The sequence below is a fragment of the Lethenteron reissneri genome, chromosome 45, assembly GCF_015708825.2.
Source record: "Lethenteron reissneri isolate LAM-NWPU_2019-01 chromosome 45, ASM1570882v1, whole genome shotgun sequence".
NCBI lineage: Eukaryota > Metazoa > Chordata > Hyperoartia > Petromyzontiformes > Petromyzontidae > Lethenteron > Lethenteron reissneri.
The window spans coordinates 24,445-37,952 of NC_083823.1; positions in this window are offsets into that span (position 1 = coordinate 24,445).

The window sequence follows — 13,508 nt, forward strand, 5'->3', positions numbered from 1 at the left end:
GGAGCGGAGTGGATGCCTAATGGGAAAATCCTGCAGCCTACTTGGGCAGTAAACTGTGATGGCACTAACGGCGCGAAGCCTGTTGAAGCGTGGTCTGATTACAGACTCGAGGGGAGATATATGCCAGTGGAGGAGATAGCTTGAGATGTGTGATGACTGTTGCTTGGTCTGTGCTTGGAATGGGCTCTGGTACAAGGAATCAAATGGGACCCCCCCTGTCCAATCCTCCCTCCCCCCCTCCCTCCCCCTGTCCAATCCACCCTCCCTCCACCTCTCCGTATCCCGGAGCGTGCCCCTGCGGTCCGTAGTTAGCCTCGACAATTGTCCTGCCTGCACAATCGATAGTCACCCCACTGGTGTTTAAGTGTGCGCGTGTGCAGATGTGTGGTTGTGGTTGTGAGTGCAGGGGTTTGTGTACGTGTGCGTGTAAGTGTGTAATGGTGTAAATGCTTACCCCGAGCTCTCATACTCTGATGGTGCATTGTCTTTGAGTTGTGCGCCTTTTGGCGTCATCTAGTCCAACCCATGTGAGACTAGGCTCTAAGGAAAGCTGTCTCGGGTGTGGACCAATCAACTTCAAGGACAGTGCATACATTATCAGAGTTGTGTTTTTTTGCATTATGACTGCAGGTATTGTGGTCTATGCAAACATGACTCCTTGTAAAAAAGGTGTCAGTTTTGTTGCCAGATAAAAGGGTAAAAAACAATTATCATATTTTTTACTGGCAAATGAGGTTCCAATGGTGTGTGTGTCTTTGTGTATGTTCGGTCGACTCAGCCTAAAATTATTACAATATGCGCTGTGTAAAACATCACCACTGGGGCGACAACGGCGAGCAGGGCGTGGCGCTGGGTCACCCACCTCCTCGTGTGCCGACCTTCATAGGTGCACGGTGACAGCACTTGCCCCTACAGTCTGTTAACCGCTATACGGGGGGGGGATATTTGTCTTCGTGTGCTGGATCACAGCTGAGACGCAACGACAACCTGCTCATTTTCGCGTACGTGTCCCAAACGTGAGCCCACACACGGTACACACACACAGACACACATACACACGCGCACACACACACATGACCCCAGCCACTCTTTTCATGACCCTCGGGCCCAATTAACGAACCGAGCAGATAAGGTCCACGGCTGGGCACGATGAAGCTGGAATCCCACGAGGAGGTAGACGAGACTCAGGGGAGACGGGCAAGTGCAGGAGAGACGTCTCGCAGTACGAGAGTCGGCGTGGCAGGGCGACGAGAGAGAAAGGAATAAGACACCTGCCGCCAGATCACGCCGTTCAAACGCCTACGACCAGATGAAGCCAGGACTCCCTGGCACGTGTTTGGATGGGGGATCACCATGCATAACGAGCGTTGCAGACTTGGTGGGGTCTACGTTTGTGGGCAGCATAATAGCGGTGCACCAATATCCAATGTTGCACCGTACCGAGTCTGTACATCTGTTATATTACGACAGCAAATGGAAGTAAAACTTCGTTCCTTGTCCGCCGCACATGAATAGAAGCATTTTGAGTCTACCAGACTATCTTGTAGAGTCGCCTGGATATATGATGGACAACCGCGGTTGTGTAGGTGGTCGTGGTTGTCCTGTTATGCATCTATCCCTCGTATTGTTTTTGTTCTCACGTTCCTGCGTTTCGCTGCTCGTGCTGGGAAATTGTACAGAACCAGTTTAGCGGAATCACTCGCCGCAAGATGTTAAGGCTGGCCGTGGGTGGCAAGCGAACTCGGCTTCAGTTCCGTGAGAAGGAGGTGGAGTGAAACGTCGGGCAAAGTGCGTGCCGAGCAAACGCGCAGTAGAAATTACACCTCGAGATGGCAAACGTGTCTCTGAGTGTGCGCGCGTTTTTTTTTTATATTCACGCACCCATTTTTGTTCTCGTCACATTTACATTCAATCTTAAAAATGTATGCCATTTTTATTTTACTATGTATGTAACTTTCCCCGTCCTTCACAAAGGAAGGGACAATGCGGACGGTGTGTGACATTTTTCTCAAATTCTCGGCAGCGCGCTCGTGAAATTCCATTACCTCTCGCGTCCGATTGCGTAAATGGCTGGAATAAAATACCGTCTCTTCACGGCCCCCCGAAGCATAACTCCAATTCCACAAAGCAAAGCGTTAAAAACGCCAACAACAACAATAACAGAGACCTTGATGCTGTTTGCGGCTAAACCACGTTTTTTGACAACACAAATGTCACATTCTTCGCTTTGTTTTAAAAATCTGTGCTCATTCTGTTTAAAAAAAAAAAAACATTAGCTTTGTACTTGTCTATCTTATGATGAACAAAAAATGTTAAGTACAAATATCACGCGAGGTTTTGCATGAATGCCTAACAACGGCCTTCGGCCTAACCACAGACAGCTCAGCCACACTGAATGTCTGACTCTCTCTGCATTTTCAATGGCTTTGGAGTAAGGCATCTGAACGAGCCGCTGGCTGCCCTTGCATAGGATTACATCCATGAGCAACACTTTATCTTCGGAGGCTTTGTGATAACTTTTTATACTTGTTTATGTATATATATATACAACTATTTTTTAAACCATTTTGTTGATTTGTTTACTTATTTTTTTTCTAGGGTTTAATTTACTTAGTAATTGCTAGAAAGATGATTGAGCCCCTAACGCGATCGTGTGTTGTGACATGCAATCAGCGTGAATAACGCTGTATAAAATTAGTACTTAATTACACTTCAAGCCTCCCAAAAAAAAATTCGGTTAATTCGTGCTCATCTATAATATGCAGCCAGAGGTAGAATTCAACATTCCTATGACCGGGAGGTGAGGGCGTGAGTCTCTATATACAACTACCGTTGACTTCATCACAAAAGTGTACTATTTTAACGGCCCCTAGAGGTTGGGTGAAGCGGGGAAAAATGCAACACGATGGGGTCAGATAGCACCGTCTACTAACGTTAGCCATGTCCGGGAGTCCAACTCATTATCACTGGGTACAGAGTATAGAGTGTCTTGGTCACTTCGATAACTGCCAGAGAGATTGAAAGCAGCGATATGGAGCGAGATTGAGTGAAAATTTAGAAAACATTCACTAATTATCTTATCTAGCCTCTCTATCTCTGTGCGTCAAGTTTCAAGTTTAATGTATTAAGTATAGCCCTCTGAGCCATGCGGCTCTTAAGTCGGGTGCAACCGCAACAGACAAAATATGAACACAAAACATCTTAAAGCGACGACGCGTAACAGAAACATCCTGGAATAAACCAGCAAATATTCCAAAAAAACGTATTAAAACGCTATGTGCGTCGAAGGAGGGCCATTGCATGAAACGCCGCCGATCATGCAGTATTTGTTATCCTTTCATAGCAGCGTTATTGACAAATGCGTTTTAGTTTATGTCAAATGTGTGCTTGTGCACCACTGCCCAGGTAGTGCCACAATTTAGTTCCGTTTAACCCGGTAGCAAATAACCCGTGACCCGAGGCGGTTGGTCGGTACCACGTGGGCTGGCAGGTGGACACCAGTGTCCACTAAGGGCAGTGCCAACCAACGGGCAGTTTTTGTTTGTTTTTTACCACGGCTGCTAACAACGATATTTGCTACCTAAAGATACGACTCTTTAAGAAAATCTACCGTAGCAATTGCCATCGTGGGTGGTACCGATAGCGCATTTTTTTTTGGGGGGGTGGGGGGGCAAGGGTCTATAACGAGTAAAAAAACTGGTGCCAGGCATTAGCCACAAAGTCGCGTCTCCAACAGCAGCAGCAGGAACAGGAGCTGCCAACCGCGTCGCACTCGATAGCGGGGAGGAGTGGGTGGGTAGGGACCGATTGCATCCAAATGAAGCCTCTTTAAAGTTCGCAGACACGCGGAGGTAAATGGAGCGAGGACCAGATGCTGTCCCAGCCTGACTCGCGACTTCACCGAAACGAGCGTCTCTTCTCATCACCGAGTCGGTGTGGCGATGGGGAACATATGTGTGTGTGTGTGTGGGGGGGGGGGGGGGGGCTGCTAGGGATGTGGGGGAGGGGGTACAGGGAGGGGGGTAGCTGGGCGCATGCAGGGATTTGGGGGGGGGGGGGGTTGGCGATGGTTTGTTTCAAATACAAGGAATAAACATTTTAATTAATCACTTCCGACAAGTCTGTTGTTGTTTTTTTGTCTCTAAATAGCAACCCATTTAAAACAAGATAAAGCCCAATATAAGACGGTTATATCCGCATCATCATCAGTCATTGTCAATCTACTGCTGGATCAATGCCTTGCCGAGCGAGCGCCACCTGCCACTCACGATGCCACCATGTACTGATCCACGTCGCACCTGCACATGAAATGAAATCCGTGAATTGTTTATTTGCGATGTGGTAATGTTAATCATTTACAATTTTTGTGAAGTATGGTAAGAAAAAAGCGTGTCTGACATGGCGTGGAGAGCCCTCACCTGTTGTTCGATCGAGAATTGTCTGAATATATTCACTTCATCCACCAGTGAATCGATCATGCTTGATTTTGATTATTAATATAAAACCCTTATTTTTCTCGAATGGTAAATTAAGGTGTATCCATGACATGTCTGCGGTAGGGGTCGTTTGACCATACTTCACCTCGCTGGTCAGGGCGCGGTTGTGACGTGGAGACATGTGCCCGAGACATTCAAATATTGCTCGCTACTTATGACAGCCGTGGCCAGGGATCGAACTCTGGTCTATGGGTCCAATGTGCACGTGACGTGAACCACGCACACACACACCGAGTCACCCATACACAAGACACACGGACTCACGGACTGTTGGGGCAAGTGCTGTGAGCGAGCACCTTTGAAGGCCGGCACGACACACGAGGGGATGAGTGGCCAGCATCACGTCCGGCCGCCTTTGTGTCCCTAGTGGTGACATTTATACATCGCTCTCGCTGCTCATTTGAGACTGAAGATCAAGACCCAGGACCGGTTCAAATAATCGTCACTGGTGTTGGGGGCCGTGAACGGGAATGGGACTCGGGTAGCAGGGTTCGGTGTGTTGTGGCCTTGTTCTCCAACACACCGGTGTGTTGTACTAGTGAAGAATTGGTATGTTCTGTTCACGTGACAAACCTTACTAAATTGGCTAGGGCGGGGTGACTGCTGTGTGTGTGGGATGGCCCAGCGCCGAGTTCGATGGGGGGTTGGGAGTGGGTTGGTGGGGGGGGCTCGTCGATGGGGGGTTTGGAGTGGGTTGGTGGGGGGGCTCGTCGATGGAGGATTGGGAGGGGGTTAGTGGGGGGGGGGGCTCGTCTATGGGGGGTTTGGAGTGGGTTGGAGGGGGGGTGTCGTCGGTGGGGGGAGGGGGTGTAGAAAACGGAAGGCGGGGTGGGGGTATGTTTTTCCCCTGAAAGTAAACGCCGCGTTCGCTCATCGTAGCTCGCGGTCTCACCATCCTCGTAAATCACCAATCGCGTAAAATATAACGGGGGGCGGGGGGGGGCGGGGTGTAATGAGCACGGCTGCAAACAAATCCATCAATCGCGCAAACAAATGGAATGAACGGGAAAAAAAAATAACGAATGTCGAAATATCAGTGCTGTGTGCCGATTCTCATCGTGCTCCCATTCCCTCTCGCTGCCGTTGTTGGTACCAACACAAAGGGAGCTAACAGGTGGTGCGCAACAGGGAACAAATATTGCTAAATGAAGTGGAACACGAAACAAAACAATTAATCTGCCCGCGATTTGTGACACCCGGGTCGTATCGGAGGCGCGCAGGGTTTGCGTGCTTGCGCGCCTGCCTCTCGTGCTAATGAGGCATCTCGCACTGTGATCTACGATCAGCTGTTTCAATTCAACTTCTTCCTCTCTCGTCTGTCTGTCACTCTCTCTCTTTATCTCTCGCTCCTCTACTCAACCAGGTGATGACCTCACTCGCCACCCCCCCCCCCCCTGCCGTCGCGGACCGACAGAGCAGATGTCTGGGTAAGGAATCGCAATGTGTGAGAGAGAGAGAGAGGTGCACTGTGGGGGGTTGTGCGTTGCACACGGGATGGCAAGCAGTCAGGGCAATGATTGAGCTCAGTCCCAGGCGAGAGGTGCTTTCTCAGGGGTCGTTCCTTTGGTTGCTTTGCCACACCCAGAGCGAGACTCAATGTGCTCCACGCTGACACTTCGCAAATCGATCCGAGAGTCTCCATGTCCTAAGTCGATTGGTCTTTAGACGGTTGAGGTGACATATCCTTGCGCAGATAATAATAAAACAAATCTTTTTTAAAGCCGCCGAATTTTCAACCGCAGATATCAATGCTTCGTGTATGTTAAGCAGAACGTGAACAGAACCAGGGTCAGCAGCCAGAACTAGGGGTTATAAGACCAATATGAGTGGCAGTGCTCTTGACGATTGTGTTGTGTTGATATTCAAACTTAACTAAATCTCTCCGCCATCACAGCGCCTCTGGTCACCCAGCAGAACAGGTGGCCACACTGGAGTAAACTCCATCGGCAGGTCGTGTCTGCTGGGGTAAGTAAACTGTGGGTCATAACGCTTCTTCCATGACGTCCGGCCAGCGTGGAAGAGTAGGCAAAAACAAATACCAACAAGAGTGGGGAGGAGGGGTTCTCGAGTGAAGGGTCTCTCGTGGAGGTCCTTCTACTAGCAGTGGCGTGAGCGAGCAATTGCAGGGCCGCGCCTTTAACTTCCCATGCGTGGCCATAGTGCTTAGTTTCTAACTGAATATTATCCCGAGCCGCTTGCAGATTGTACCGTGTGGATGGACAAATTTGAACATTAGTCTGATATCAACCATTTTTTCCCATCACATGCGAAATCCAATTTTAATGCCGTTGTGAGACATAAACAACCACACACACACAAAAAAAAATCTATCAACATTGAATGTGGGCCAAGTTGGTGCATACAAACCATTAGAAAACGTTATTTATTTATTTTTGTCATTGAATTGATTTATATTCATAACAATTTCCACTGATCCCCAGCGCAGCACGCGATGAATGCAGCACTAAATTGCATTATGCGGCTTTAAAGCTCGGTCAGACTCGGAATGGTAAATCGATCCACCGATTCGCAAATTGGCAGTTTTGACTCATCTGCATTGTCTCCCCCCCCCCCGCCCCACAATGCAGCCTTGATAGATTGTAAATTGCCAGCCGAGACACCCTTAGTGATGAATGGTAACACTGATCGATGCTCCCGCGATGTCGTGGTCAGTACAGTGGATCTGCAATCTAGGGGTCGTTGGCTCGAATCGATCTTCCGGCGCGGCAGTTGCGACGATACAAGTTTCTTCAATTCCACTCACCCTCTCCATCCCGCTCCCGGCCCTCCACCCACCCCCCCCCCCGTTCACACCCACCGTCTCTTTGTCCAGCCAGAAGTATAAATGGCTACGCCACAGTTAGTCGGTGGGCAGATCGCGTGTAATGGGGTGAAGTGTGGGCACTCCAACATAATGCACTCCAAGGGTCTCCTTTGGTAGAGGCTCTTCTGGTAGGAGCGACGAGTCCAGCATTGTCACCACCGCACCTCGAGAGTTACCTCTATCCGTCCAGCGACGCGCAGCGGGAATCATCTCGGTTGACAACCGCTGTTGAATTCCGGGCAAATGTTGTGTTTATTGACTCCCCAGACAGTATTAATGTTGTTACTAGTGGGCGAGTTGACCTGCGTCGACCAGGATTTGAACCCTCGACCTTCCCGTTCACATGGGGCTCTCCCCTACCTCCGCGACACTCGGACAAATCATAATAGCATTCGTGAAAGGGATCGCATGAGGGTCAATAAATAAGCAGTGGATAGAGGCTAGAAGCGGGAAGGGGTTGGGGGGCAGATGCACAGAGGCTTTCCCTTCTATGCTCCATTTCTTTAGAGACTTGAATTGTTCCCTGCGTTCCTATCACTCACCTGCCTTGGCTCTGAGCTGTACAGCGATGGCTTTTGGCCGTCGGAAGCTTTGTCAGTTATTTGTTGTTATTTTTTATTATTCTGACTTCCCTAAGAGGAGTTCAAGGTCAGTGTTTGGGGTTAATAAAGAGAATTTCACCAGCCAAGCCCAGGCCACCCCAAGGAACTATTCCCACAACATCCACACTCACACACCCAACCCCCCACCTCTCGCTCCAACCACAGACAAAGCAAACGCAACGATCATCCGTATATGGCCTTTAACGGACTGTTGGGGCATGGACTGTTAGCGAGTACCTATTAAGGCCGGCCGCGGCACTCGGAAAAGTGGGTGGCCAACACCACGCCCCGTCGCCATTGTCACTCCAGTGCTGATTTTTGACACGCCACTGTTTTTGGTCGCGAGTGGGATTCGAACACGGGTCTCTGGGCTCATAGGACAGTGCGCTAATAACCACGGCACTACTGCTCCCCATAACACCACCATCCACCCATCGTCCTCCACATGCGCTCTCAAAATGCACACCGGAGCCAGAGGGAAGGAGGGATGCATTGGGGTCACCGTGCATACAATCGGCCAATAATAATAGTTCACGGCCGTGTGGTGCAAGCCGTCACGATTGTCTCAGGACTCGGACAGGTTCGAGCCACGAATTAATTTAGGGAACGTGTCTGGAGTGTCAGTCGGGATGTTTGTGGTCATCTTGCCTCGACTCACGATGTCATCGCGTGGACTCTAGTAAGCGTCTAATTGCTAAAAGCGTCTCCAAAAAAATCATGTCTTCCGTGCCTATACGAGGGATGTATTCCTTTTTGTTATTAGTACAACAATCGTTCCTTGTCTTCCCTCTGCCTGTCGTTACTTTGACTTCCTCAATACCCCTCTCCACCCCTTCTCATTCACTTGTCCCCTCTATCACACCTGGGGGCTTCTCTCGGTTTAGGGTCGTCGCTTGGAAGTGGTGCGGTCAAGTGCCACCAACGACACTCGATAAGCTCTCCAGCGATAACTTTGAGTCCCTGCATCTGCAAACCTTCGCTTTCTACCTTTACTCTCGGTCCGGGTAAAAAAAAAGAATAAATCCGCGTCCGCGTGTGCTGCAGAGCACCGCCTGACGATTGCTCGCTTGCTCGCTCGCGGAGCGAGATGCGAGCGTTCGATAAAAGCCCTCGGTAATCTGTCGGCACGCGACGATTTGCATGACGATGCAGATGAGACGCGTTTACGTTTTTCCCGCAAAATGAAAGCAAAGCGGCGCCGATTATGATGGGAGATGGAGTGCTCTCCGTCTCTCTCTCTCTCTCTCACACGTCGTGACGGCTCATTAGGCGTGCGGGCGTGCGTTGGCGAGCCTCTGCGCGTCTCGAGCTAAAGACTGAACGCAGTATGGCACTGCGGTGGTGGTGTGGGTAGAACACCCCTCAGAGGGTCGTGGTGTTTTTTGATGCCCCAGAGTTTGGGCCGCGTGACTCCCTCCTCCCGCCGTGCGGTTCGCGTGCCCCGCGCGAGGTTCTGCCACTGCTAAGTCAGCGCGCAACGATCTCAGCGAGTAGCCGTGGCGGTGTGAAGGCCGCCACGGCACACGTGGAGATGAGTAACCAACATCACCCCTGGCCACCTCTGTCTCCCCCAAGTATATGATTTTTTCACTCCACACAACACCGCCTCCCCTAGGCTGAGTTGACCTCTGGGAGGCCCAGCACCAGTTCAAATATTCATAATACAGGTTTTTTTTGGGTTAGATCGCGTAAATATGTAAATGTGTCGTTGAAACCCGCCACCACCCGACGCAGCCAATTCGTAAGGGTTGTCACGTAAACAGAACATGCCGATTCGTCACAGTACAACACACCCATGTGTTGGAGAGCCAAGCCAAGCCACAACAGTTACAATTTTGTATCTACAACACACCGGTTAGTGCTGTACTAGTGACGAAATAGCATGTTCTGTTTATGTGACAACGCTTACTAACTGTCTGTGTCGGGTGGTGGCGGGTTTAACGACACATTTATATATTTACGTGATCACACCCAAAAAAACATGTATTATGGATTATATTGGTCTCAAAAGCCTACGTGTTAAAAATTGTTCAATAAGTATTGGTCGTGGGCGGGATTCGAATTCAAGTAGCTGGGTACGTAGTGCAATGGGCTAACACACTGCGCCACCGTTCCACCCTAATGTATATATCTAAATCAGGCAAATCCTTCCAGTACACCATCTGACGTATGTGTGGCTCCGCCCACTCTGAAGCTGCCCCTGCCGCCCCTGTGTAAACAGACGCTGTTCCATGCAGCTCACTTCTGCTCGCGCCTTCCTCCCTCCCCCTCTCAGCATCACCCTCTCATCCCGACATCTTGGTCCAGTCATTTATTCACCTCCTCCTCTTCTTGCACGAACGCTCCTCGTCAATTTTGGTGAACTTTCGTACCGGCCTCCCTTCCCTTTACCGTTCGTCTTGCCCCCTCTGTCTGCTGCCCTATTGCACAACTGACTTGTTCCCCCTTCTCGTGGTGTGGTGCCACGGCTGCAACGTTTGAATCATTGTTTTTTGTATTGCCGTTGTGTGGGAAGCCGGGTCCACACTCCCACTCCCACCGCTCTCTTCGCATCAAACGCAATCGCCTCCTGGATTCCGTCCTGAATTTCCCCAGCACGCGGGTTGCATCGTGTCCTCCTTTGGTGCTCCGTCTCTATGCGTGGAGCTTGACGGGGTCGTCCGCATCGACCTGGTCGATATTATTTATGGTTTTTGTTGACCAGGATTAACTCCCCGCAGATCTTTATTCAGTGCTCAAGACTACAGAGACTCGCTTGACTATTGTTTTGGCCACATCCAACGTCATAATATATCGGATATCACGCGGGTGAGAGGGGAGGGGGGGTTTCATCCGCTGCTGGATGGTTTCCCCAAGCCGCTCTCACCTCTCACGATCCTGCGAGAGGACAATCCACATAGCACCTGCTTTGTGAGCCGATTCCATCGCTCCATCTCTCTCTCTCTCGGTGGAAGGAACGCCCTCTCGGGATGCAATTCCATTGCCGGGCTGCCACTTCGCCACTGTTCGTGACTGTCGGTCTGCACCGTCCCTTCTTCTTAGCCACGTGACGCCCAGCCCAAGCCCTGCACTTAACCTGCATTAACAGTTTGAATGAGGCCATTCACCTGCGCATGTTAGGCTGATGGTTACATTTATCTCTCCGCCCCCCCCCTCCCACATCCCCCCCACCTCCCAAGATTACACTTTACCAGGCGAGGCTAAATTTCCATTTGCTTTGTAGGCTGACACACGCACAGCCTGCCGCGTGAAGTATGGATGCAAACTCCCCCCACAGAGCAGCATTAACTGATCTTGTAATGAATCTGATTCGTATTGCACGCACGTTGTACATTCTTTTCCCTTCCCCAATACGTGAACGTGATTCATGGCATTTCTGACATTTCGGGTTGAGGCATTGACGCATTGAATAAAACAAAAATAACCCGAATAAAATGGCGCTGCCAGCTTTGTAACCGCACGGTGTTACCGCTCGGGCTAAACAGACACAACGGGCAAAACTCGAATATGTTTTCAAGGTAAAGGTGCAGCCTTGAAAATTGCTTGCTCACGCCACCGCTGGCAGATGGAGATCGAGAAGGGCCCTGTCGAAGGAATGACTTTTTTTCTGGCTACTTCCCCACTGACCAGAGAGACGTCTTAGAAGAAATGGGAGCACCCGGATTTACCCCACCGCCCGCGACCTATAAATTAACTTAATGTGGTCGACCGATTTATACTGCTGGAGTGTGGTGAGGGTGTGGTGGAGGATTCAAGAAACTTGAATCATTGTTTCAACGGTAGAACCGAGTCGTCAGACCGAATTGCGTGCCTCTCTGTATTGCTATTCCAGTGAGCTCACCATCACTCCACCGTGGCAGCGTGACAGACTGCAAGCGCGTACGCCAACGCGTTTGGTTGTGACGCGTGAGCCCTTCTGTCTGCTTCACCCGTGACCTGCGACGTCACACGTGACCAAATCACCCAGAATGCTACGAGAGCTCAGAGAACTCGCCTCTTTAAACTGGCCCTCACCCCCAGGCTCTGGCAGTTTACCCTGCGTCTGTTTATTTTCCTACTTTCCATACACGTTTGGCGCTTGGGGGATATACGGAAGAAATGCGCCTTACAAATGTTAATTGTTATTAAATTTCGATTTAAAGCTTTCGTGACTGCAGGGATTCATCTTCTTGGTTCTTTCGGTAAAGTCACGTAGAAGGGAAGTAATAAAAGAATACAAATAAAACATAATAAAATAATTATCACGAAGTTTCGGCCACAACGCACCTGAGGACGGCTGCTTGCGTGTGGCCGAAACGTCGTGAGAATTAGTTATTATGTTTTATTTTTATTATTTTATTACTTCCCTTCTACGTGACTTTACCGAAAGAACCAAGAAGATAAATTGTTATTCTACGTCTCAGAGGCTAAGTAGCGTTGGTCCTGGATATTATTGGATGGGCGACCACTGTACATAACAGATGTTGCTGTCGGCTGCTCGTGGGCTAAAGTTATGTGCAGCAGAGGGGGTGCAGCAGCAACTTATATTTTGCCGTACACTCATTCCACGCTCCCGAGTCTTACTACTTTTTTATTTGACCAGGTAAGGCCCACTGAGCTACATCGCTCTTCTTCAGAATCGGCCTGACCACAAATGATAGCTCAACGAAGTGGCTTATCGTGTGGAAATGGATAGCAGCCCCGAAATTCTCTGAACGCGTGATGTTGATTCTAAATGTGGAGGGAAAGACCGGAGGACCTGGATAAATATCCACCTGACCATGGCGAGAACTTGCAAATTACACCAATTTCCAGCAGGCGTTTGGGTTAGGATCAAACCCACGATCTCCTGTATAATAGGCGAGATAATTCACATCTCGCCACCGAGTGTGGCTCGGTAAATGTGGGGAGCCACGGAGGTACGGCATGAAAATTGATTTTTGTTGTGGATTGACACGGGGCTGTAGAATCATCGTCTGCTCAGGTGGCTCGCAATTTGGGAGGTTGTAATTTCAAAGCCGTTTTGGTGGGTTGATGCAGCCTTTCATGACTATGAGAAAGGGGGTCGATTAAACAAGTAACATTTTTTTTGGGGGGGGTATCAACAGAGCTTGTCTGATGCATCGACTCGCTGTCATCGTAAGAATGTGGAATTTCAACCACTGGCTCTGCAGGTCTGTAAACTGGAGATGAGTCCCACTACTGAATTGAGTGGCAGGAAGTCACTTGGACGTTTGTGTCATAGGGAGAGAGTAAAACGCATCCTGTTCCATTTCTTCATTTTAAAGCATCCTCTGAGACTCCCCGCCCCCTGTAAGTGCTGTTTTAGCCTCCACTTAATCCTCTCACCTGAAGCATTCTCAAACTGTTTATTCTACCGATAATGGACCCAAGTGAATTATTCTGCCGTCTCAGAGATCCACATTGACGCATAGTCCAATAAAATATATTCATACAAAGGAAGGTGTTTTGTTTTCATCCGTGTGAAATGTGACTGACTGCGTGCGTCAATCACAAAGCCTCCCCGAAGAAGGCCCGGTCCCCTGCAAGCGTTAAGCCCGACATGTGAGACCAGCCCTGGATTCAATAATTTAACAAAAGTCAACC